Source organism: Argentina silus, assembly GCF_951799395.1.
Source record: "Argentina silus genome assembly, chromosome: 7".
Classification (NCBI taxonomy): Eukaryota; Metazoa; Chordata; class Actinopteri; order Argentiniformes; family Argentinidae; genus Argentina; species Argentina silus.
In genome coordinates this window covers 1,566,981-1,592,991 of record NC_139661.1, presented here as the reverse complement: position 1 = coordinate 1,592,991, position 26,011 = coordinate 1,566,981, and the positions used below count along the sequence as shown (strand labels likewise).

At 39.3% G+C, this 26,011-nt stretch overlaps 1 pseudogene across 1 annotated transcript; it reads left to right on the top strand.

The window, feature by feature from the left end:
* On the top strand, positions 1-25,328 carry LOC310806942 (integrin alpha-2-like; annotated as a pseudogene). The gene is made up of 16 exons: positions 1-52; positions 5,003-5,126; positions 7,232-7,341; positions 7,778-7,867; positions 8,665-8,779; positions 10,685-10,875; positions 17,216-17,364; positions 17,564-17,714; positions 18,027-18,187; positions 19,660-19,736; positions 20,799-20,858; positions 21,315-21,445; positions 22,289-22,452; positions 24,324-24,475; positions 24,712-24,822; positions 25,269-25,328. The product of its transcript is annotated as an integrin alpha-2-like (transcript).
* Positions 25,329-26,011: the final 683 nt, after the last annotated feature.

Here is a 26,011-nt window from a genome sequence, read left to right as displayed (position 1 = left end):
ATGAGGCCTCCCGGTGGGGTCACCTCCTTCTCACCCCGCTGGTGTTGCCTTGGTGAGGTCATCTTTTCCTCATGATGGCGTTGCCTTGGTGACGTCACCTCACACTGGCGTTGCCTCAGCTCCGTCCAAAGGCGTCTTCCATATCGGTGTAGTTATCCCCAGGGGTGGTGTTGTCTCATCTATTCCATCGCCATCTCTCCTATATCGTATCCCACTTTTGGACGACGATGAGGTCCACCCAGGTGGTAAAGCAGGTCGAGGGAGGTCCAGATTTTCAATAGTAGAAGTCAACTTTTCAGAGGGGGGATGAGAGATTAAAACATGACATAAAAAGGAGAAGAAATTTTGGCAAGCAATGTTTTCTGATAACAATTAAGTTATATCTTCCCATTTCAAAGCTGATTTATTCTTAACATTATTTTATTTTTTTATTTTTCTGAGGCCTGATTGGACCACCTGCAGGCCCCATCTTTCACACCCCTGAGCGAGGCCCTGTGCCCATGTCCATCAACTCTGACTGGAACTAGGAACGGCCGTAAAATCTGTGAACCTGCACGGTGGACATTAAATGAGGAATTTGTTGACAAGGACATGTCAGGATTTCAAGGGCCATGGTTAAAAAAAACATGGTGACAGCTGTACTGTACTTTGGGAGATCTTAACATTGTACTGTATGTAAAGATGTGTTGAATCAGTTTGGTGCCAGCAGGATCATGCACACAATTCAGGAAATAACAAAACTAATTTTGCATAATTTCACATCAGGGTTGGCTGTTAAAGCATTTATAAGTGCATTTATAAAGCATTAATAACTGGCTTCTGATTGCTATTTCACAAGCACCAAGTGAATATCAAACAATCTAATTACCTTTATATCCCATGAATGGTTCATAAGCAGTAGTGCAAATTATATTAATGTAATTTCTTGTCCACTACTCAATTTAATATAAAACCTCACTTTAGGCTGTAAGAAAGTTGATTTTGCTTCATGCACACCCGTTTATTCTTTCTTATTATAAAAAAATAATTAAAGGTAGATTCTAAACCAACAGTTTGTAAATGGTTTAGAATTGAATAATAAACAGTTATAAGTGATTTATTAACTATTTATAAACCATTTATAAACCCTTTACAAATTTGACCTTAAGGTAAAATGTTACCAAAAAACCTATGCTAAAACAGTGGACTGTTTACACTGTCATCACGTTATAAATATTGACTATACATTTTACTCACAGAATACCTGCTTGAGGTCGTACTACCTCCATCAACTGAGCCAAACACAAATGTTGTAAGAGCAATGGTCTTACTTTTGACCGTTGTCTTGGTTGAGTGTGTTTCTCATCAATCAAATGAATAATTTATTATCTTTAATATAAGAATCAAATAAGAATCAAATACAACATAAATAACCAACAAAACTTGCAAGGAGCAACAGCATACCCTAGGTGAAAATAAGTTGATTACAGGAATTATATATTACATTATATCATTATATTACATTATATCATGCCGTTTTAATGCTATTCAATTTTAAAGAAAATAAACATTTATATATATATATATATATATATATATATATATATATATATATATATATATATATATATATATATATATATATATATATATATATATATATATATATATATATATATAAATGCATAGATGTCTTTTCTAGGGGAAACATGGCCAGTGTGTCTGGTTTGAATTGGTTTTAGATATCTGTATTGTATGGCTAAAGTCCTATTGAAGTGTAAAAAAAACAATGAGCTCAATCTTAGGTTAATTGAATGCACCGTTAAAGAGCTATTGGGATTTGAAGAGCCGAGAGCCGAATATCCAATATGCAACTAACTTTACCAGGGTACCAATCTGTCCAAATCTAAAAAAATAAATAAAAAAAAAGTAGTACGTCTTGTCACAAATTGGGGTTAGGTGCCATCACACCTATGCTGGTCCATACTGAGAATATGCTTGGGAAGTTAGGGAACGTCATCGCTGTCTCACCGTTCATCTGATTTGACACGGCAAACAAACCGCAAAAGTTATAGAAACTGTCAACAAGACTAAGTGGACATGGTATTTATTTATGGTATTTATCCCTCACATGGAATGGACTTGAATAAGCAATTAATCGGACGGCATATCTTCACACTTCTAATTCTTGGTAAGTAGCCATATAATAGAACACTGAAGTATGGAGACCACTTTTTTAAATTCATAATTTGGGAGTGTTTGACGAACTCACCTGAATGTAAAAATGGATACTTTGATAATTAATTGCTCATTATCTCTGGTGCTTTCGATTGTCGGCTGCTTACGGGCTGTACTTTACATTATACATTACAGAAAAATGTAGCTGATTTATGCATATGTGATTTGGGTGGTGCCTCGAGCGTGTCCCCGCTTATAAATACCTGGGCATTTGGTTTGACAAAGACTTGACGTTCAGGAAACAATACGGAGGAGCTTGTTTAAATGCTAAGATTTGGCTTATTTTATAGGAATAAATATTGCCTTTCCATGAAAAAGCAGAAAGCGGATTGTGCAATCAACCTTCATACCAGTGCTGGATTATGGTGATATAATCGACCAAAATGCAGCAGCCACCACTCTTAAACCCTTGGATGCCATCTAGCCCTAGTGCCCTTCACTTTATGACAGGTGATGGTTTTTATACTCATTATTGCATACTTTATCATAAGGTTGGCTGGACTTCGTTAAAGTCCCGTAGATCTCTTCATTACTCCCTTTTGTGTATCAACCCTACTGAAAACCTCCCGGTCTACCGCACCTCGTTATTGAAATTCAAGAACATAAATTACCTAACTCGTTCTCAGAGTTGGTTAACTCTTGGGGTTCCTCGGGTCTCCACCGAATTGGATAAATCCGCTTTTAGTTATGGTGCACCTCACTGCTGAAACAATCTACAAAAAAACATTTCAGTTGGTTGTTCTGGTTGTTCTGCCGCTTGGGCAATTTAGGTGTTGATCGAGAACCTCTTTGGTGATGGATGTGATTGTTTCTCTTGATATATCGTGGTTTTATATGATGTATTGATTTCTGTATTTAACTGTGTTGTATTTTTTTTTTAATTGTGTAAATGTTGTGGACAGGGTGGACCTGCAACAGAGGCCTTGGACTCTGTTTTCCCCTGTCTAAATACAAATATTAAATAAAATATTAGTATTTTTAGCAGACGCTCTTATCCAGAGCGATTTGCACGTAGTCTACCGATGTGTCTGTGTAATTCCTTTAGGTTGCACAAACTTGCAAAACCCAACATTGAAAAGTAGCCTAGAATAACACAGAAATGCATAACCAAGTGCATTAGGGTACATATCCCTATTTTGTCGGCTTTTTGGGTTATTTATGTTTGTGCTTGTATTACTGGCTTATCGCTGCTTAAGAATGTTTTATGACAGATTGCAAAACGCAAACACTGTGATATTGTACATTTCTTCTTATTTTTTCTCAAGCCTTGTCTTTGAACAATTGTCACATATACATATCAGTGCTAGGCTGTCACCATGGAAAAGATGAGAGAGATGAAGCAGCATCAGTCATAAGCACACTATTAGCACTGGATGGGGGTTTCCAGTAACATGAACCATACCTATTCCACCCGATATCTTATTCTGTTCAATTGGATTTTATGTTTAACTATGTGTGATTGTGTTACCTCAAATTGTCCATAATAGCAATCTGCCCTTTTAATCTAAGTATAGCACCTGATGTTACTTTATGGACCATCACCACTTTATGCAGGCCTATTGCTTAAGGTTATTTGTCAATTGCTCAGTAAACACCATACATTTCAGGGACACTAGGCTATTAACTTGTGCAGTGTATGTGTGAGCAACATTGCGTTTGAACCTGGGTCTCCCACATGAATGACATGCACCTTAGTCCACTAAACCAAAGCGTAGGCATATCTTCAGGATCTCAGGGATCGTTACTGGTTACGGGCGAGTGGTTCCAAACCACCTCCACTACACATGCATGCTCCCCTTAGACAGATCTGTTAAACCAAAGGTTAGAATGTGCTTTCAAGACACAATTACATCTATTTACACATTAACCATTTGCTGCAATGCATACAGATTTTCTGATCATAACAAAGAATTTCCTGTCTTTTACAAAGGGAGACAAAATAAGTAGCCAGTGCTGTATGGACTCACTCATTCTAGATATGATGCCCATGGTTGTATCTCAAAAGGTGTTTTGAGTACACATAGCAGATTGTGCTTACAACTGAGCAACTTATGATTACTACTGAGCCTGATATGCTGGGGCGTGTGGGTAAAACATTGTCTCTGGAAAGAGTAAATACCATGCCCTTGGGGGTAGGGGTCGTTTTTTTGATTTCTCTCTTTGAAGACTACTTCTGTTTGTGAGTGTGTTTGTGGCTGTTTGGGTGGGTTATCCCCAGTTACTCATATTTATGTGAAGATGCACAAACAAGTGACTTACTTAAAAGGGAAGTTAGGCTGGTTTAACCTTTGCCAGCTTGCCTGTTCAAGCAAACACTATACCCACTACAGTGGAACCTCGAGATACGAATGCTCCAATATACGAATGTTTTGAGTTACGAATTGAAATTTCGTAGAATTTGTGCTCTGAGATACGAATGAAAATTTGAGATACGAATCCTTTTTTATCGCGAGAAGTAGCAGCCGCGCGCGAGAACTGGCAGCCGCCTGCACACGAACCCTTTTAAAAAAAATAATAATAATTGAGATACGAATGTTTTGACTTACGAAGGAAGTCTCGGAACGGATTAAATTCGTATCTCGAGGTTCCACTGTACTTACATTTTCCATATTAACAAGAAAGAAGAAAAAAAACAAATCTAACATTTTCTGTGAAATTACTACCACCTTGTATCCACTCCACTAATTTACCAGTGTCATAATTGCATGTTTGTTGTTGGGAAAACTGCTAAACTAACCTTCATTGTTGTTGTGAATACCAAACACTCTCTTTGTTTCTATTCCAGTTGACAGAATGTGGTACTCTCAGCCCTTTAATGTTGGAACGGCAGATGCTAAGGTTTTCTCTGGACCTGCAAATGAACAGTTTGGCTATACTGTGCAACAATTCACAAATCATCAAGGCAAATGGTAAGAATGCATCCCATGTCATCCCTAAGTCTGTATTGTGATTCCATGTGCAGTGTTCATTGTGTTGAACTGGGAGTTGTATGCCATATCCATGTGCAGTAGTGCTCATGTCATTGTGTAGCTGTTCTATTCTAGTATTGGACCTGTGAGCCACTGCTAACCTATGGAGTAAAGCCCACAGAAAGCTGATTGGTGGAGTCATAATGTACCCATTTAGTGGGTATGACACCAACAATATCATCTTCTGAACTTGCTTGGACCTGTGACTATTGGATGTCCAAACTCTTAGATAGACACACAGTTGCCACACAGTTACCATACTGTCAATACATTTTTTAGCATGTCTTTGGGGATATCTCTCTGCCCTACTCCTCTTTTTCTTTTGCACTTGTATACAGTAACTGCATTTACAGTGCCTATAGAAAGTCATCATACCCTGTGAAATCTTTACCTTTTGTCACATTACACCCTGGAAATTAAAATAAATCAAATCTAACTTTTTTGAGCTGTATGTACACATTATAACCCTCATCATCAAAGTGAAAATAAAAATGTTACAAATTCTGGACAATTATTAAAAATTAATTAGTGAAATACCTGATTTGGTTAAGTGATCAGCCCCTTAGAGTATACCATTATAAACTTGCTCAGGTGCAACCAATCAACTTCCAGATCAAACACCAGGCTAATTGCCCCCCACCTGACATCAATTGTAGCGGTTTTGATTACTTCAGAATAAAACCAGCTGTTTCTTGAGGATTCCACTACTAGAAGTGCATGGTTCTGCAAAGAATTCACCATGGTTGGAAAAGTACTTTCAAAAGGCCTCCAGGATAAAGTTGTAGGAAGGCACAAGTTAGGTGAAGGCTCCAAAAAGATTTTGAAGGCTTTAGCTATCCCTCTGAGTACCGTTCAGAGCATCATTAAGAAGTGGAAGGCGTATGGCACCACCAACACCTTGCCTAGATCAGGCCGTCCGTCCAAATTGGATTACCGAGCCAGGAGGACATTGATCAGAGAAGCTACCAAGAGGTCAAAGGCAACTTTGAAGGACTTACAAGTCTTTATGGCTGGGACTGGTCTGTCTGTGCATGTGACAACAATCTCACAAGCTTTACACAAAGCTGGCCTATATGGCAGGGTAGCAAGAAAGAAGCCTTTTCTGAAAAAGTGCCACAGCCAGTCTCGTTTGTGCTATGCAAAAACACACCTGGAAGATTCTGTTGCCATGTGGAAAAAGGTTTTATGGTCAGACCCAAGCACTATGTTTGGCGAAAACCAAACACAGCACACCACCCAAAACACACCATACCTACTGTGAAGCATGGTGGTGGCAACATTATGTTGTGGGGATGTTTCTCTTCAGCGGGGACTGGGCAATTGGTCAGGATTGAAGGGAAAATGGATGCTGCCAAGTACATCCAAATTCTTGAGGACAACCTGCGTCCCTCTGCTAGACAGCTGAAGATGGGCAGGTCATTCACCTTCCAACACGACCACGATCCTAAACATACCGCCAAAAGAACAACGCAGTGGCTTAAGGATAGAAAGGTGAATGTCCTTGAGTGGCCAAGTCAGAGCCCTGACTTAAGTCCGATAGAAAATCTGTGGATGGACTTGAAGAGAGCATTCAGTCAAGAATTTGACTGAACTCAAACAATTCTGCAAGGAAGAATGGGCAAATATTCTCCAATCTAGGTGTGCAAAGCTAGTAGAGACATATCCAAACAGATTGATGGCCGTAATTGCAGCAAAAGGTGGCTCTACAAAGTATTAAATCAGGGGACTGATGACTTTTCCAACCCTGTTATTCTTGTTTTTCATTTTTTATAAATTTTCAGAACTGTCGCCTTTTTTTTCATTAGTTTGATGTTGTAATTTGTACATAAAGCTGGAAAAATTATTGGTTTTGATTTCAGGCTGTACGACAAATATAGTAACTATTTCAAAGGGGTATGATGACTTTCTATAGGCACTGTATATGAGCTAATCTGGATAAATGATACAGTAATACAAAGCTTCTATGTGAACTTACTGATGTCTTCACTGACATGACATGACATGTATAGGTGTGAGGTAAGCATTTAGTGGTTCCTGTCTCCGAGGCTCCTCGTTGGATCTCCATGGAGTGGCTTCACTGGAAACAGGAAAGGGGATGTTTATAAGTGTCCAATCTCAGGATCTAAAACCAGCTGTGACAAGCTCAACATCCAGGGTTAGCCTGGTATTTTAACCTTTAACCTTTCAGATAAACGTGAGACGAGCAAGCTAAACTTACAACCTCTTAGTAAACATCTGGTTTTTTTACTAAATTCAAATAGTGTAGGGTTTTGTGGGTTGACTTCATCTCACAGCCCATAATACTATAAATAAGCAAAACACATTTTTACTAAGTTACAAACATAAATACACATACACAGACATTCAAAACAATAGACGTGTCCAAATCAACCATTATATCATTTGTGGTCCTTGTGGCAATTACAATTATCAGTGACATGAAAACCTAGATTTCAAAGTTTAAAATGTGTTTGTGATACAAAAGTAGCCTTGATGACACTCTCAATGAAACAATTACAGCAAGCATATCTGTAGAAGCAATGTATCATGCTGTAATCAACAGCTTTCTCTTTTGATCTGTATTTTCTCAGATTCTATCAAAATTCCAGATGTGAGGAATATCGATACCAACATGAGTCTAGGATTGACTCTCACGCATGCCAAAAATCAGTGGATTTATGGTGAATCATTTTCAATTATTGATTGAAAAATCTTTTTTTCTGAAACATTTAAATGTACTATAAATATACACTCACCGGCCACTTTATTAGGTACACCTTGCTAGTACTGGGTTGGACCCCCTTTTGTAGCCCATCTGCTTGAAGGTTCGACGTGTTGTGCATTCAGAGATGGTCTTCTGCATACCTTGGTTGTAACGAGTGGTTATTTGAGTTACTGTTGCCTTTCTATCATCTCAAACCAGTCTGGCCATTCTCCTCTGACCTCTGGCATCAACAAGGCATTTTCGCCCAAAGAACTGCCGCTCACTGGATATTTTCTCTTTTTCGGACCATTCTCTGTAAACCCTAGAGATGGTTGCGCGTGAAAATCCCAGTAGATCAGCAGTTTCTGAAATACTCAGACCAGCCTGTCTGGCACCAACAACCATGCCACGTTCAAAGTCACTTAAATCACCTTTCTTCCCCATTCTGATGCTCGGTTTGAACTTCAGCAGGTCGTCTTGACCATGTCTACATGCCTAAATGCATTGAGTTGCGGCCATGTGATTGGCTGATTACATATTTGCGTTACTGAGCAGTTGAACAGGTGTACCTAATAAAGTGGCCGGTGAGTGTATATGTATCAGTAAGGGATTACTAACAAAGTGGGCAAAGGTGCAAGGGGTTGTTTCTGGACAACGTCAGTGTGTATATGATCACTGTGTATGTAGGGTGTATGTAACATGAGATGATGAGTAATAGTTTGAGCCCAGATTCAAGGAAGGGGCTCTTAGTGACACTGTGTCTCCTCTCTGTAGACATGTGGGCCAATGTGGGCACAGCAATGTGGCAGGCAGGACTTCTACCCAGGAGTCTGTGCAGGGGTCAGCCCCCTCTTCAAACCTCAATCTGCATTCTATCCTGCCATCCAGAGTAAGATCTTTGTCTCTCCCCCTATCTCCTCTTCACACACTCCATTGCAGTCTACATTGTCTTCAAAATAGGTCTCCTTCCATGTCTCATTTCCTTTACAATCAGGACAGGTCAGATGAGGGCAATATGGTAGACACCTATCCAGTCCTCTGGTAATGAAGATAATGGAGTGAGTAGACTAAAAAGCATAATCAAAGAAAGGTTTCCATTGAAAGTGTGATAGTCAAGGACTTGGCTTAATTGAGCCAAGTCTCCATGAGCTTAAATAATTAAACATACAGTACTATTTCAACTAAATGAAAGAATGTTATAATGGTATTCAAGTTAAGAAATGTGCTAACCTTGACATAATGTTACCTTCTTTTCTCAGCTTGAGGGGGCCTATGGATATTGTGATTATTTTGGATGGCTACAGCATTTATGACTTCCTCAAAAAACAACTACCTACTTTAGACATTGGGCTAAAACTTACCCAGGTAGGCGTATAAACAAGAGGCTAAATTCAGATTGATGGGGAGGGACATGAACACACAGTAAATCTGCCTATCTAGGCCTATAAACTCTCTATTGTGCCTTAATGTCAACCCCCCCCTCCCCCCAAACTTGTGATTTGTTGGTAGAGTCTGTCTGTAGAAGACCTTTCCTGTAAGTTTTTTTTTCTCACTTCTCAATGTTCTCGAAAAGTGGATCCATTATTTTCAGATTTAGAGCATAACCTGGTACGGATGGCTCGAGACTAGCTGGATACTGTACCTAAACCCCAAATTAATGGAAAATAGATGGTGCACATCTTGATTTAGGCATTTGAATTTGACTCCACCTTTGAATGTTGATATTCTGCTCACGTCAAAACATCATCTACCGCCCATTAAGTCACTTTACAAAAACTTAAAACTGATTTGGGATTCAGAAAGGCATACCAGTGTGGGAATGGCATGTTTCTAAGGTGTTTTAGAAATACTCAGAGTGAATGGGGCACTATGGTCACACTAATAAAACAATGGCAATGAAGTATGTAAGTGAGGACTTCCTGTGATGTTATGGTAGCAGTAGCAGCTTAAAATCTTGCTCCGTGTGTGGTGTTGTGTGTTAATAACATTGACTTTCCAGTATGCATTGCGGTGACACATTAGTAGTCACGAGGACAATACTTTAGTTGTTTCTGAGGAGCCCGACATGTGTTGTATTGTATTGGCTAGTGCACCATTGCAATAAACACTATAAACCTACGCCCTGTTTGTCATCTACAAAAGAACAAACATAACACCGTGAAAAACCCTTGCTAAAACTAGCTAAACTGAAAATTTCAAAGGCAAACAATAGCAAAAAGTGAATGTGATATTGCCTTTATTCACAATGAGTGCAACAAACAAAAGTGGAGACCGAAACGTGAGAGGTAAAAAGAAAGATGAAAAGAAAACCGAAGAAGAGGAACTGTTAACCTCGGGCAATGAATCGAACGAAGAGGAACTAATGGTCCTCTCAGAGCTAAGGAAGTTCAGAAAAGATTACAAAGAGACATCCAATGACACAAAGACTATCCTACTGAAACTAGAAGCAACATTGAAAGACATCAATAAGCGAACAAAGAAACTGGAGAAGAAGACAACGGCTGTAGAGACGAGAGTGGGCAATGTGGAGGACAGAGGAATGTGCCACCTGCTTCATTGAGACTCCAAACTCCAGGCGCAATAATCTGAGGACCTATGGTGTTGCAGAAGGGCACGAGAAGAATGACACAGTGGGCTATGTGACTGGATATGTGATTTGGACATATGTTTGGAGAGAGTGATCCTGGATTACCGAGTGAAAGAAACTGTCTTGCAACAGGCCTGGAAACAACGAGGAGTCACGCATCAAGGGGACAAAGTGTACTTTGACCAGGATTACTCCCCTGATGTACAGGAGAGGAGGTGCGGGAGGTGATTAAGCAGCTTAAAGAGAGGAACATCAAAGGCCAGTCACCATTCCCCGCACAAATCAAAATACATATGGACTCAGTCCTTCGCCACACTTATGGACGCAGCACCTACTCTCTAGGGAATGGGAATTCACATCAAAGTGGACGGCAGAGAAAAGTTGGAGAGGGAGCTGTTGTAAGATCATTGGTCAGTGCGCGTAACGAGAGAACCTGGGAGGAAAGGCACAGCAACGTTGTCGGATGCGGATTTGAGAGCCTTCATTCAAGGGGATAGCTGAAGATAATGAAGATGTAAGTAGCCTACTGTGAACAGAAACATCTACTAGGCTATAAATATTCATAGATTTTGTCATTGGAGCCACAAGGCACAAGTTTATAATTGTATTTTATGGACAATAGAACACAATGGTTTTTTGTTTGGAACAAAGAATGAGCTAGATAAGTCTACCTAGCCACATTTCCATATAGGGGAACAGCGATTCAATCAGCATGTTCGTTGTTGGTCTGTTGCAGTTGCACTGAAAGTGTTCATCCCAGAGAGAGCTTGTCACAACTCCATCTCCATCAGGAGTAGGTCGCACTCATTCATGCGACCAGCTGGGTTTTTGGTGTTTCCTTTTGTTTGTTTGTTTACAGATGTGATTTGATTACATCCTTGCAATCTTAGAATTGAACTCTCAGGGCACTTTATTTTTATTTTATTTGAACTATCAGGGCACTTTATTTTTATTTTATTTGAGTTTTCTCTTGATAGAAATGCAGTTTATGTTCAGGGGAACGGGAATTCCCCTTCTACTTTGTAAGAGTCAACCCCATAGGTGAATGAACAACTTATGATGTTCATGGCTTGAATCACCCAATTAAAAGGAAAAAGTTGCACTTATACAAGAAACCCACTTAACAGAGGATGAACACAAGAAATTGAGAAGAGAGTGGGTTGACCAAGTATTTAGTGCATCCTATGGAAAGAAAAGAGGTGTGGCCATCCTGATTAATAGAGCAGTGGCTTTCTCTCCAGATAAAGTATTGCAAGACCAAGCAGGGAGATAGGTCATCCATTTTGAACATACAGTGCATTCGAAAAGTATTCAGACCCCTTAACGTTTTCCATATTTTGTTATGTTACAGCCATATTCTAAAATGGATTCAATTGATTTTTTTCCTCATCAATCTACACACAATACTAGAAATGTTTGCTAATTTATTAAAAATAAAAAACTGAAATATCACATTTACATAAGTATTCAGACCCTTTGCTATGACACTTCCTGTTTCTATTGATATGTTGACATGTCCTTGAGATGTTTCTACAACTTGACTGGAGTCCACCTGTGGTAAATTCAATTGATTGGACATGATTTGGAACAGCACACACCTGTCTATATAAGGTCCCACAGTTGACAGTACATGTCAGAGCCAAAACCAGGCCATGAGGTCGAAGGAATTGTCTGTAGACCTCTGAGACAGGATTGTGTTGAGGCACAGATCTGGGGAAGGGTACAAAAAATGTTTATGCAGTATTGAAGGTCCCCGAGAACACAGTAGCCTCCATCATTCTTAAATGGAAGAAGTTTGGAACCACCAAGACTCTTCCTAGAGCTGGCTGCCCGGCCAAACTGAGCAATAGGGGGAGAAGGGCCATCGTCAGGGAGGTGACCAAGAACCCAATAGTTACTCTGACAGTACTCCAGAGTTCCTCTGTGGAGATAGGAGAACCTTCCAGCAGGGCAACCATCTCTGCAGCACTCCACCAATGAGGCCTTTATGGTAGAGTGGCCAGACGGTAGCCAGGCTTGAGGCTGTAATCGCTGGCAAAGGTGCTTCAACAAAGTACTGAGTAAAGGGTCTGAATACTTATGTAAATGTGATATTTCCGGTTTTTATTTTTAATAAAACATTCACATTACTAAAAACCTGTTTTGGCTTTGTCATTATGGGGTATGTTGTGTAGAGTGAGAAAAAAAAAACATACAGCAAAATGTGGAAAAAGTGAAGGGGTCTGAATACTTTCCGAATGCACTGTATATGCTCTGAATGAAGATGATCAGGTTTTTTTCACAGATATAGCAAACCTAATTGCCAGTAATGCTAAAGGGGTAATAATAGTTGGTGGGTACTTCAACTGTGTGCTTGATGGGAAACTGGATAAGCTACCATCAGACCAGGGGCCCCAATCTAGAAAATCAAAGACTCTGAATAGTATGATTTTTTTAATCCAGACTGATCTATGGAGATACAGAAACCCAAAGGGTAAAAACTTCAGTTTCTTCTAAATATACACGGCAGTTATTCACATATAGATTTTTTTCTGTGTCAATGCAAATGTATCATTGTTGTCTGATCTCAAGGTGGGGTACAGGGTCTTAAACAAGATCTGAAAGATTATTTGGATGTTAATGCTAATGGAGAGGTGTCACATTAAGTTCTTAGGGAAAGGGCAAAGTCAGTGATGAGAGGGAAATTTCATCTAGGCTTAAAAGAGATCGCTTAAAGAAACAAATGGAGCTTGAAAGCAACAGAGACAGATATATTCTGAAAGAGCTTCAGAATACTAGGCGAGCACTAGATGAGCTTCTAATGCACAAGAATATCTACGCTTTTCAAAGCAAAGATATTATGAAATGGGTAACAGAGCCAGTCGTCCCCTTGCTTTCCAGCTCCGTAAGGCTCAGGCGAGTCATGTGATCCCAAAAGTAATTCACCCGGGATCTAAAAAGATGGAGTCTCAGCCAAAGGGATTAGCGGATGCATTTGCATTATACTACAAAGAGATGTATGACTCCAATGCTAAAGAAATCAAGATACAGACCTTTTTTCAGGACTGAATTGACCCTCCATATCTGGGAAAGAGTGGCACCTATATTGAAATAGTGGAAGTGATAACATTTAAAAAAAATTAATAATAACAAAAAATCACCAGGGACAGATGGATTCCCTGGAGAGTTTTACAAATGCTTTGTAGAAGAACTCTCACTAGTGCTAGCCAAGGTCTACAACTATACACTCTCAGAGGGTAACCCTCCAAAAACCTGGTCGGAAGCCATCATTTCAGTTATTCCTAAAGAAGGCAAAGACTCTGCTCAGTGTGAGGGATATCGGCCTATAAGTTTGTTGTGTAATGACCAGAAAATTCTGAGTGCCATTTTGGCAAGGATAGTTCAGAAGATAATTTCTAGACTGATAAAATCAGATCAGACAGGTTTCATACCTGGTAGACAAGGAGCCAATAATATCAGGAGAGTACTTAACATAATGTCTTGTGCCAGAAAAGGCTACAGCCAACCATGTTACTCAGTCTTGATGCACAGAAAGCTTTTGTCAGGGTGAATTGGTCATTCCTCCACCAAACCTTGTCATGGGCTTCCACCCTACATTTATTGACTGGGTAAGAGTCTTATATAAAGACCCAAAGTCATGGGTGAGGGTCAATGGGTGCTGCTCTGAATTTTTCAGCATAAGGAGAGGGGCTAGACAGGGAGACAGCCTCAGTCCTCTGCTTTTCACAATAGGCATTGAGCCCCTTGCAGAGCTGATAAGACAAAACCATCTTATTAAGGGAGTGGTGGACAAAGGGGGTGTCGAGCACAAGATCTCACTTTTCGCTGACGACACAATGACATTCATAAGTGAACCTGCCACATCTATTCCACCTCTTCTACAAAGCTTGAATGACTATGGAGACGTTTCAGGGTATAAGATAAATGAGTCTAAGTCTGAAGCAATGATGCTATCGGGGAAATGGCCAACACAACTAAATCAAAAGGTCAAATTTCACTGGTCCAAACAGGGATTTAGATATATTGGCATTATTATCACCCCTTTTACATCACAATTATTTAAAGCAAACTATAGGAGGTTGCTGGGTGAGATGAGAGCAGACTTGTTGAGATGGGAGGTTCTTCTTGTCTTTAATAGGAAGGGTGGAGACATTGAGAATGAACATCTTACCAAGGCTGCTCTTCCTATTCCAGTCACTGCCTATAGGAGTCCCCATTTCTACATTTAAGATGTTTTCCAAATGTATATGGCAAAACAAGAAACCTAGGATTAGACTTAAACAGCTTTTCTACCCCAAAGAAAAAGGGGGGCATAACCTGCCTAACTTTAAGCACTACTATTTGGGCAGCTCAGCTTAGACCACTGGTGGTATGGATAACACAGGATAGAGACATGGGTTGGTTTGCCATGGAACAGCCTCAACATATCCTTAGAAGCACTGCAGTTTTTTTTTGGTACTGTGGAAAATACTTTTAAAGTGTGGTCAACAGTAAGAAAACAATTGGGTCTCCTTATTTCAATATCTAGGGCTTTGAAGATTACAGTTAACACAGACTTCTGTCCTTCCAAATTGGAGGTAGGATTAAAAAAATGGGCTGACAAGGGATTGACTATGGTGGGCCAACTGTTTGAGGGGGAACAAAAATAAACATAATTTGAACAATTCCAGCTTAAGCTTGGTCTCCCTGCCTGTGATCACTATAGGTTTTTGCAGTTGAGACATTATTTGCAATCACATGGGGAGTGGGACCAAATATCTAGGTTCCCTTCTAGTATTGAGCAGTTATTCATTCTAACAATTGAGGGGATCTTTCAGAAGGAATATAGTATATTTACAAAGTACTACAGCAAACATCCACAGGTAACACCCTAGATGTAAAAGAGAAATGGGAATTAGAAATGAATGTTATTATCACAGATGACACCTGGGAGAGAGTATGTAGAGAGGGACATAAAATAACAAACAGCCCACCTTGGAAAGAGTTTGATTGGAAAGTCAAGATGAGGTTCTTTAAAACACCTCTTGCTATATCAAAATACAGTAACTCATGCTGAAACTCAATAAACTCAATTTATGCTTGAGAGGTTGTGGTAGAGTGAGAGACCGCACTCACATCTTCTGGGATTGTCCACAATTAACAGAGTACTGGAAGGATATTCAGAGTGAGACCAAACTGGTCCTGGGAATTGACCTGCCTCTTGATCCAGCATATTTCATATTGGGTGGACTGCCAAACACATTTCAAACAAACTTATTACAAATGCTACTTTTGGTGGCTAATAAAATGATTACCATTGCTTGGTTAAAACCGCAACCTCCTACTGTGAATCAATGGAGAGACCGTCTTTGACTGTGATGTATATATTATTTATCTATTTGTGCTTTGCTTCCTTCACACATCTCTTCAATAGAGAGTCACGGAAGGGGTTGACTAAGAGCCAGCGTCATTATAGAGAGGGGTTAGGAATCTATACAAAAGGTGCCTAATAATACATACACTGATGTTTTATGTACAGGTACAATCTCGCTAATGATGTAAGGCATGTGTAATTCTGTAAAGATGCAAATGTATGTAAAAATGGTATGTATGTCATGAAAAATATGTCTCATGATGTAAAAAAAAAATTGTCTTTGTGAATTTACCACAGTTGAAAGTCTGCTGAAAGTACAAATTAACAGGTTATCTCTTTAACACTAGCTGTATTAGATTAGATTAGATTAGATTCAACTTTATTGTCATTGTGCAGAGTACAAGTACAGAGACAACGAAATGCAGTTAGCGTCTAACCAGAAGTGCAAAAAAGCAGAAAAGTGCAGTGTGAACAATACATACAGGTAGTGCAGTATAAGTATAAGTAGTGCAGTGTAGCAGTATATGTATTAGCAGTAACATTATAAGCAGAATAAATAGAATGCAGTATGAACAGTATAAGCAGCATATGAGCTGTATAGGCAGTGCAGTATAAGCAGTATATGTATTAACAGTAACATTAAAGCAAAGTAAATAAACAGAATAAATATGGAATGCAGTATAAACAGTATAAACAGATATGTACAGTATGTACAGATGTGCAGTGTATTAACAGTAGCATTAAAAAAAATAAGGATATGTGCATTATGAACAGTATAGACAGATGTGTACAGAAGAGCAGTAGTATGTAGTATAAGAGCAGTGTGTACAAGTGAGGATGCAGTATGTACAGTTTATAGTAATACTATATGGTAAGAGTAGTGCAATTGTCCGGGGGGGGGGGGGGGGGGGGGGCTGTAGGGGTTGGTAGGTTGTCACCTAGGTGCAGAGTTAGAGTTCAGTAGGGTGACAGCCGCAGGGAAGAAGCTTCCTCTGAACCTGCTGGTTCGGGTGCGGAGAGACCTGTAGCGCCTCCCGGAGGGGAGTGGGGTGAACAGTCTGTGGTTGGGGTGAGAAATGTCCTTGATGATGCTGCGTGCCTTACGTAAGCATCGTTTGCCCTGGACAGCCTCAATGGAGGGGAGTGAGGAACCGGTGATGCGTTGGGCAGTTTTCACCACCCTCTGCAGTGCTTTCCGGTCAGAGGCAGAGCAGTTGCCATACCATACTGTGACACAGTTGGTGAGGATGCTCTCGATGGTGCAGCGGTAGAAGTTCACCAGGATCTGAGGAGACAGATGGACCTTCTTTAGTTATAATAATAATTATTATTATTATTGTTATTATTATTGTTATTAATAATTATTATTATATTTGTATCACTAGGTAAGCGTCATTCAGTATGCAGTTCACTCACGATTTGAATTCAGACCGAGTGACTACACAACCAGAGATGAGGTTGTGGTCGCAGCTTCCAAAATCACCCAGATATAGGGCCCGAAGACCAACACAGTCCATGGCATCCAATATGCCAGGTTGGTGTTCATTACTAATATAGGAATCATATTGAATATCACCAGAATGATATTGAAGCTTTATCAAAGTCATTGACCGGTGTGTTAACAGTGACATTTTTGAATCTCCTGTGTTCAGACATTTAGCAACATTTGCCATGTTTTTTTAATGATGAAACGTGAAATCCACATGGTATACTACTGAGTCCATTTTCTTCAGTCAGCGGGGTTTCCACAAGGATAATGGCGGCTGTCCCAGTGCAGCCAAAGTGATGGTGGTAGTCACCGATGGGGAGTCACATAATGAAGCCTTCAGAGATGCAGTCATCAAAGGCTGTGAAAAGCAACAGATCACCCGCTTTGGCACTGCTGTAAGTTAATTGAAACTTTTGTGACGTATGGGACGTGTTTTTCAGCTCAAACATTTGTCTATAGTATTCATCTTTAAAATGATGGTTCACTCTCTGAATTTCTTTTTTTTTCTTTTGTATAATTTCATTTGTTATGCTTTTTAGTTTACAGTTGAGTCTCCATATAACACAATATATTCAAAATAAATAAGAGGAGACGTCTTTTTCAAATGTATCCATCTATGGATTATCAGTTCGTTCATCCACTGAATTAGTACATTTTCTCTCTTTGGATTTGATATTTCCTATATGATGCTTCTCTTCATACTGTAGGTCTTGGGTTATTACATTAGAAACAATATTGACACCACAAATCTGATTAAGGAAATCAAGTCTATTGCCAGTGTGCCAACTGAGAAGTATTTCTTCAATGTCTCAGAAGAAGCCGCACTCTCAACAATTGCAGGAGCGCTTGGAAATCTTCAACATTGAGGGTATGTTTTAATGTTTTAAAATGGCACTAGAGCTTTCGTTGCACAGTTTAAAGGCTGATAGGTAAAGCTTAAGCGCAGGAGCAGTGTGCGGGTTTCACTTACAAGGCACTAATTTATAGCTTTAGTGTTTAAGAAGTAGCTAATTGGCCAATTTTGGGGTATTACTAGCCATTTATTCAGTGTTTTCTTATTCTCATGTTAGAAGTCATGTAGCTGGAAAGTTAGATGTGATTTCTGCAACCTTTCAATTACTGGCTAACATCCAAGGATTAAACCAGCAACCTTGGGACTACTGGCTTGCCTCCCTAACCTCAAGGCCAGCCTTTCCCCCAATAACATAGGTGTGTGCGTCTTGAATGACTTTGTTACGGTCCCTCTCCCTAACCAGTCTTCTGGCACCACCTTGAGGCCCTGGCGATCATCGCTGGAGCGTCCACCTCCCAGTCAACAGGGCACCTCTTCCCTATCTCCAATCAGCACACCTGCGACCCATTTCCAATCACCCTCCTATAAGAACCCTGCCCAGTCTTCGCTCCAGTGCCAGAATGTACTGTGTCTATGGTAACATTCCACATAACCCGCAGACGCTTCAGCCATTTGATATCCTCTTGTGTTTGTTTGTGATTCACCATGTTCTCCTGTGCCTCCCCAGAACCCTCGTCTCCTCTTGGACTCCATTACAATTCCACGGACCTACCCCTACCCCTCTGTACTACTGGATCTCCCCCCTGCCGAACCCTGGACCGGACCCCGACGACACCCTTTGGATTATCCTTCTTTCCCTTACCCCTTTCCCTATTAATTATTATTAAATACACCTTTGGGCTATTCAACTCTGTGTGTGCCGTCATTTTGGTTCTTCAGACGTTCACGAGTAACAGACTTGGTAGAAAGCAAACACATATAAGCTATAAATGAGTGCCTAATATGTATTCACTAAAATAAAGTCTTACCTTCTCAAATATATTTTTAAATAGGGAATGAAAGAATAAATGTTGTATTGTACTTCCCATACAGTGCCCTGCGTAAGTAATGGGAAAGTGAAGCATTTTTTCTTCTTTTGACTCTACAATCCAAAATTTGGATTTGAATCAAACAACTAATAAGTAGAGAGTCTCCGCTTTTATTTGATGGTATTGGTGTACATATTGGTTTCACTATTCAGACATTACAACACTTGTAATGCATACAGTAGTCCCCATGTCCAAATTAAGCAAATTAAACTTGTGGTCAAAAATCCACAAGTTTGTGTTTTTTTCTTAATTATGGTGAGCATTCTTCGGTCATAAAAATTTGTGTAATTTCTGAATGGTGAAACCAATATGTACACAAATACAGTCAAATAAAAGCTGAGAATCTATACTTTAATCTCACAGTAATTGGAGTGTAGATCCAAAAGAAGAGAAAATGCTTCACTGTCCCATTACTTACGCGAGGCACTGTATTTGTTCTGTTCACACTTTTACCATTAGGCACTGGGAAAGGAGGGGAAAGCCTCCAGATGGAAATGTCCCAGGTGGGATTCAGTGCACACTACTCCAGCAAACAGGTAGAGTACTACCCTCTTCCTTGTAGAATAGTATAGAACAAAGTATGTCTGTAAATTGATGTCATATTTGTACCAGTAGAAGCTAGCTTTGGTACTAGCCTTATCATTTAAATTCACTTTGCTTCTCAGTCTGGAAACCAGTGTCAAATAAACCATTTGTCATTACTGAGGATCATTATGCATGAAACAAGAGTGCAGAGGTTTTCGTTGATTGGCTAACCCTTTCCTGAACTTCGTGAAGCCTTTATCAGCACAGGGGTTTTCTTTATTTGATAGTGCTGGCTGTATTATTTACTTATTAACGTTGTCAGTCAGAGGGTCTGCAATGGTTGATTTCACCTTGATTTTCCTCCTCAAAATGCAACTGAGAAAGAGATTTGTTTCTTGGAGGTGTGGTTCGATGTACCAGCCAAGGTCCAATGTCTCAGGAAAATCAGAAAAAAAAACGGACTAACTTTGGCCTAGAATTGATATGACTACTACCAAGGCCACATAGACCATTTTCAACAGTTGAAACAGTTGACAGTTCCTCTTTAATGGAGTTAGATAGGAGTAGAGTGAAGATTAGAGTAGAAGTTGCACCTAGATGCTGTTCCATGCCGAGGGTCAATATCACCCCAGAGTGAGTTAGATTACGTTGAAATTGTTGGTTGCCTTTGGCTGCAGCTGTGATGCTGTCTTGCCAGAGATCAAGCAGGAACACCTTGGCTTTAGCTCACATTAATATGACAATGACATTTCCCACTTGTATCCAGGCAAACTGGTGTTGATTAACGTTATAATGATGGTTATTATTTTAATTATAGACTGGATGTACGTATCTAATGCTTTTCCAATGCTCAAAGCACTTTACGATGTAAGGCTGAACTTACCTCATCCACTACTAATGTTTAGCACCCAACTTAGTTGTCCCAGCCTGAAGAGACACTCTCTTTCCATAGGGTATCTTGACTGAGCAGGGCTTTCTAAGTGATCCACCCCCAGGTGAGAATGCTCATTTTGGGATGGCTGTCTCTGCTGTCCCTAACCTGGACCTGGATGTGGTGGTGGGAGCGCCATTAGAGGGGCATTATCTACGTGTTTTATGGAGACAAGAAGACACTGCACAAACAGTACTCTCAGGTAGGAACCTTATGTCTGATCAGTCATTTACAGTGTCATGACAACAGCATCTCACTTATGGGCATATGAGTATGAGTTATCAAATACTAGACCTGGGCAAAATACATATTTGAAATGGTTTCAAATATTTGAAAAAACTTGAAGTTTCCTTGATTTAGCTAGCCTTGCATACGTTGTTTGCATATCTGAGACTATTCCATTACTTCCATTGAGCCTGACAAATTAAATCAAGCACATTATTTCTCAAATATTTGAAACCATTTCAAATATGTGTTTTGCCCAGGTCTGTCTAATACATGAGATTAGGTGGAATAGATCAAGTGATGATCAAGAGAGATGAAAAAAAAACTAAAACAATATATAAGCACATATTTAAAAAATTATAAAATAGCAAAATATTAACAAAATAGCAACAACAAATTTACAAAATAGAACAATAAACTGGGTCTTTTCTAGAGAATCCTTGGGTTTAAATTAGGCCCCAAATTGCAGTACTTCGGGAGGTCTCTGGATGTCTATGAAGATTTGAATGATTACACCATTTCTGATGTCTCTGTGGGTGCACATGGTAAAGTGGTCCAGCTCTGGTGAGTTTTTCCAAGAAACACTGGAGGATGCTAAATGTTTTGTAAGAGAGCTTACAACCAATGTTCTATTTGTACATGTCATTTATAATAACGAGTACTAGGGCAGAGGACTCAATAGCACAACTCAGGACACAGGCTTGATCCAAAAGAATAGTTTTACTAGCAAAAGGGTTCGGTATACAGGTGGGCAGTCAATAGGTAGCGTATATCCAGAAAAGGGGTAGGCAAAACAGAGTACGGTACACAGGTAGTCAAATTCCAAGATCCAGGCAGATAGTCCAACAGGTAGAAGGCAAAAGGCGAAGAAGAAAAAAAAAACCTCAAAGATAAAAAAATAAAAAAACATGAAAACTAGACACTAGGGTAGTTGCTGGGACGTATTGACACAGAGGCACAATAAACGAACTGGCAGCGAGACAGAGAAACACACAAACAATTTTCTCAGGGAATGATGACAGGGAACAGGTGAAATCAATCAGAGCGGGGTAGACAATTACACAAGCGGGAAATACACAAGGGCAGATAGCGAAGTGACAGAAACGAAAAACAACGTGAGTAAAACAGAAATTAAATGAATAACAAAAACAAAGACAAACAACACGAATGCACAGGACGGGACGTTACATAATTGGTCTCTATGTGTATTTTTTTATAAGATGCTTTCACCAAAGTGCTGATACTGATACAATATACTAACTTAATTTACCAGTTTATGTATTAATTAATTAATTAACCGGTTTAAATTAGTTAGCTTGACTAAATCTGACATTATTACGTTTAGAAAGATTTGCTTAATGGGATATGGGATGTTACGGTCTTCTAAAGGATTATCTGATATTTCAGGTCTCACGGAATGGCTGTAGTGACAACCAAGGCTTCTTTCACACCAAACAAAATCAGCATTCTCAATAAGCCTTGTGTCATTAATGGACGCAAGCTCTCCTGCTTCAAGACCAACCTCTGCTTCAGCGCATTCTTCAGGCCCAAAAATCCCATTGGACCAATAGGCAAGGCTGATATTAATCTATATCTTTACATGTACCACAAATGACCACTGACATATTTCAAAGCCAACACCCAGGCTAGTCTAATTCATTTTTTTAAGTAATTTTTTTAAGTTTAGCTGGTTGTTGCAGGGATCTCTACCCACAATTATGAGAGGAGTAGGTAGTGTTGTGTCTGTGAATCGAGGGGTTCTTATAAACTGTTGTATTGTATATCTATGTATTTTATTTGTTGTTCCCTGTAACAGAGGCCTGCTGAAAAGGAGACCCTGGTCTCAAGTCAGGTTTTCCCTCCAATTCAAACAAACCCTCATATCCTTAGACTTACAAATAATGGTTGCAAATAAAGTAAGGTTGAATCAAAATAGGCTAAGCACTACTAAATGGTCCACAAATGTAGTTACAGTATGTTATCAAACTAGAAAAAGTTCCAGCAGAAACTTATTTTGGTAGTAGAAAAGGGTAAAGATGGTTTGGACGATAGATAGAAAGATTTGCTGGGTAGTTGAAAGAAAGTGAGAGTCTTATTACGGTAGTAGTTAGTTGGTTGGATGGATGAATTAATAGATGATAGATCGACAGATGAGAGAAGGTTAGATAGATCGATACATAGATACTGTAGATAGATAGACAGATGAAGTTAGATAGCGGAGGATAGATAGATAGATAGATAGATAGATAGATAGATAGATAGATAGATAGATAGATAGATGAGAGGTAATTTGGTAGCAGATAAAGTTAAAGGTGGTTTGGTTGGATGGATGGATGGATAAATGGATAGATGAAAGAGAGGATGGATAGATGAGAGAGGGGAGGTATAGATAGATCAATATTCAAAAGGTTAATCAGTATGGGTTATAACTGAGTAAAGTAGATAGGGTGAGTCTAGGGTAGTTCAGTGGAGTGGGTAGAGAGTTGGTTGGTTAAGGGGTTGAGAGTGGTTTCAGTGGGGTAGAAATAGTAGTCAAGAGAGTGTATTGTTGTGTAATCATTCTAAGAATGTGTTCTGCAGGTCTCCTGTTGTTTTTATTTAAGAGTTGTGAAAGTTCCATAGCAGTTGCGGTAACAATAGGGCTCTCAGAATGTTGACCTAAATCAACATTCCACCATATTAAAAGAGAGGAGTTTTGAGTTACAAAAAGCTCAATAGTTTAAAAAGTAAATTAATAAAGTATAATGAAAAATATAAATGTAAGCTGTAGGAGGAGTAGCATGGAAGAATTGGAATAATAATATTAATAATAATAATAATAATAATAATAATAATACGAAGAAGAAGAAGTATGAGCAATAACAATTGTTGGACTTGCTGAACCACTAATAATAAATAAATGTATGAGCAATAACAATACTAATAAAACAAGGTTAATTCACAAGTCTTCATGATTTAAAGAAGCACCATGATAAAGTCTACCAATGTGAGCTCTTTTCTAAACCCATGTTTTAGCGGTGTACAGTGGACAAATTATATGAGGAGTGATAGGTGCGAGATGGAACAGGAGAGAGACATATGTGCAGAATGCTCTTTTAAATGTCCACCTTATTTATTTACACATAACCTAGGTCTTAATCATTGGTTGGATTAAAGAATTTAAGCTACTTTGTGATTGTCATAATGTAAAGATATAGGCCTACAAGATCCAATAATTTCCATCCATAAGAACAGATTGCCGCTAGTATGTAATAACTGATAATATGTAAAGACAGCTGACTTTCTTTTTCTGTAGAATGTCAGTTTGAATACTGTGTAGTTACATTATAATTATACTATTGTTACCAATTGAAATACCACTATATGTAGTTGTGGTAAGGCTAAAGTTGGACATGAATGTATCCTGTATTATCCTGAACAAAAGGTTGTGTCCTCTTTCCAGCTGTCACATACAACCTCACTCTTGATGCTGATCTGCAGTCATCTCGAGTGTCCTCGCGAGGGCTGTTCAGTAAAAACAACGAACGACTCTCCTCCAGAAATGTTCAGATATCTTCCAAACCTGTGTGCCAGGACTACCAAGTCTATGTTCAGGTAACAGGGAATTAAATTAGTTGGTGAAATAGAAAACATATTTTGTCATGATTGTCAAATAATATCAATGATTATTTTTCCTTTTCTCTCTGCTTTTTAGCAATGCTAATATAGCCTTTGCTGTAAAATAATATTGTTTGGTACTCTAATAAAACAACCTAGAGTGTATCAATTTAGAGGGCTGGTAGTTTACCTGTACTGTCATACAGGTTTTGTCCATCATATTTTTCCAACAGGAGACCCCAGATTTTGTGAACTCTATCAGTCTGCGGGTTGACATCGGCCTTCAGAATCCAGATGCCAACCCTGTTTTGGATGTGCTCTCTCCCAATGCATGGGAGTTCTTTGTGAGTTTCCTTTTACGCCAGCCCCAAATAGAGAGGAGTTGTGTAGGTGCTTCAAATGTAGGCAAAAACATTTTCAAACAGGGAATTGAATACATACTGCTCAGATGCTAAATGATGGCATCGAAAACATATTCAACTAGCTCATTCATTTTGTGCAATGTCTGCATGTTGGGTTGTAAGCATAGGGCAGGGCAGAACGGGAGGGGCAGGGCAGAATGGCAGGGGCAGGGCAGAACGGGAGGGGCAGGGCAGAATGGGAGGGGCGGGGCAGAACGGGAGGGGCATCCTGGGCAGCTCAGTCAAAAACATAAGGCGGGTGGAGACCATTGATATACATACACTGTGTATCTACTGTAGATACTGCTACTGACCTTTCGATGGATTCCCATGAGAGATGCTATTGGAGCAGTGAATCCAGGAAATGTTGTTAATGGGCGCTTTCATAGCGACATCTGATTGGTGGCACCAACGCAGACGCTGTTGCTAAAGTAGAGGCCTGGTTTTAGAAGGCTTTTGTGACCTTCAACGGGTTCATGTATTCATCAATGCATGTACCTTGGACTACTACATATACAGTAATAGTAGGAAATAATAGAAAGAGAAAGATGTAGTTTGACATGGGTTTAAATGGGTAAACATGCTTTTTGGCACCAGCTGCACTTGTGTCACTGGCTTCAAAACCTCTAGACAACTTTTTTATGTATTTGCCCTGTAAGGTCTATACTATTTGTGTTCATCTTCTATGTTTAGGGTTAGGGTTAAGTTTCAGAAATATACAGTACATTTAAATGTACACATTGAGCAGCAAGAAAGGACTGGGGAAAAGAGGTGCAACTAGGGGTGCAAAGAGGTGCAGCTGTGTACCAAAGAATTAATCTCATATAGAGGGTACAGTGATGAGTGAGGGCTTTGGAGTTAGTAACAAACCTTTTCTCGCTTCAAAAGAAAAACATGACTTATAATAATGACTTATTATATACTTGTATATATAATATATATAATAAAAACCTAACTTGAGCCTGAGCTTTTTCACAAGACCTTCGATGTGGGGTTTAAAAATGAGACACTCATCTATCAAGAAACTCAAGTACTAGTAAGTTGCTACTCCTTCTATTTGCTTGTCCTGCTTAGTGACTATACTTGAAAGAGAGTGGTTTCGTTTTAGACTTTGTGAAAACCATCAACTTTG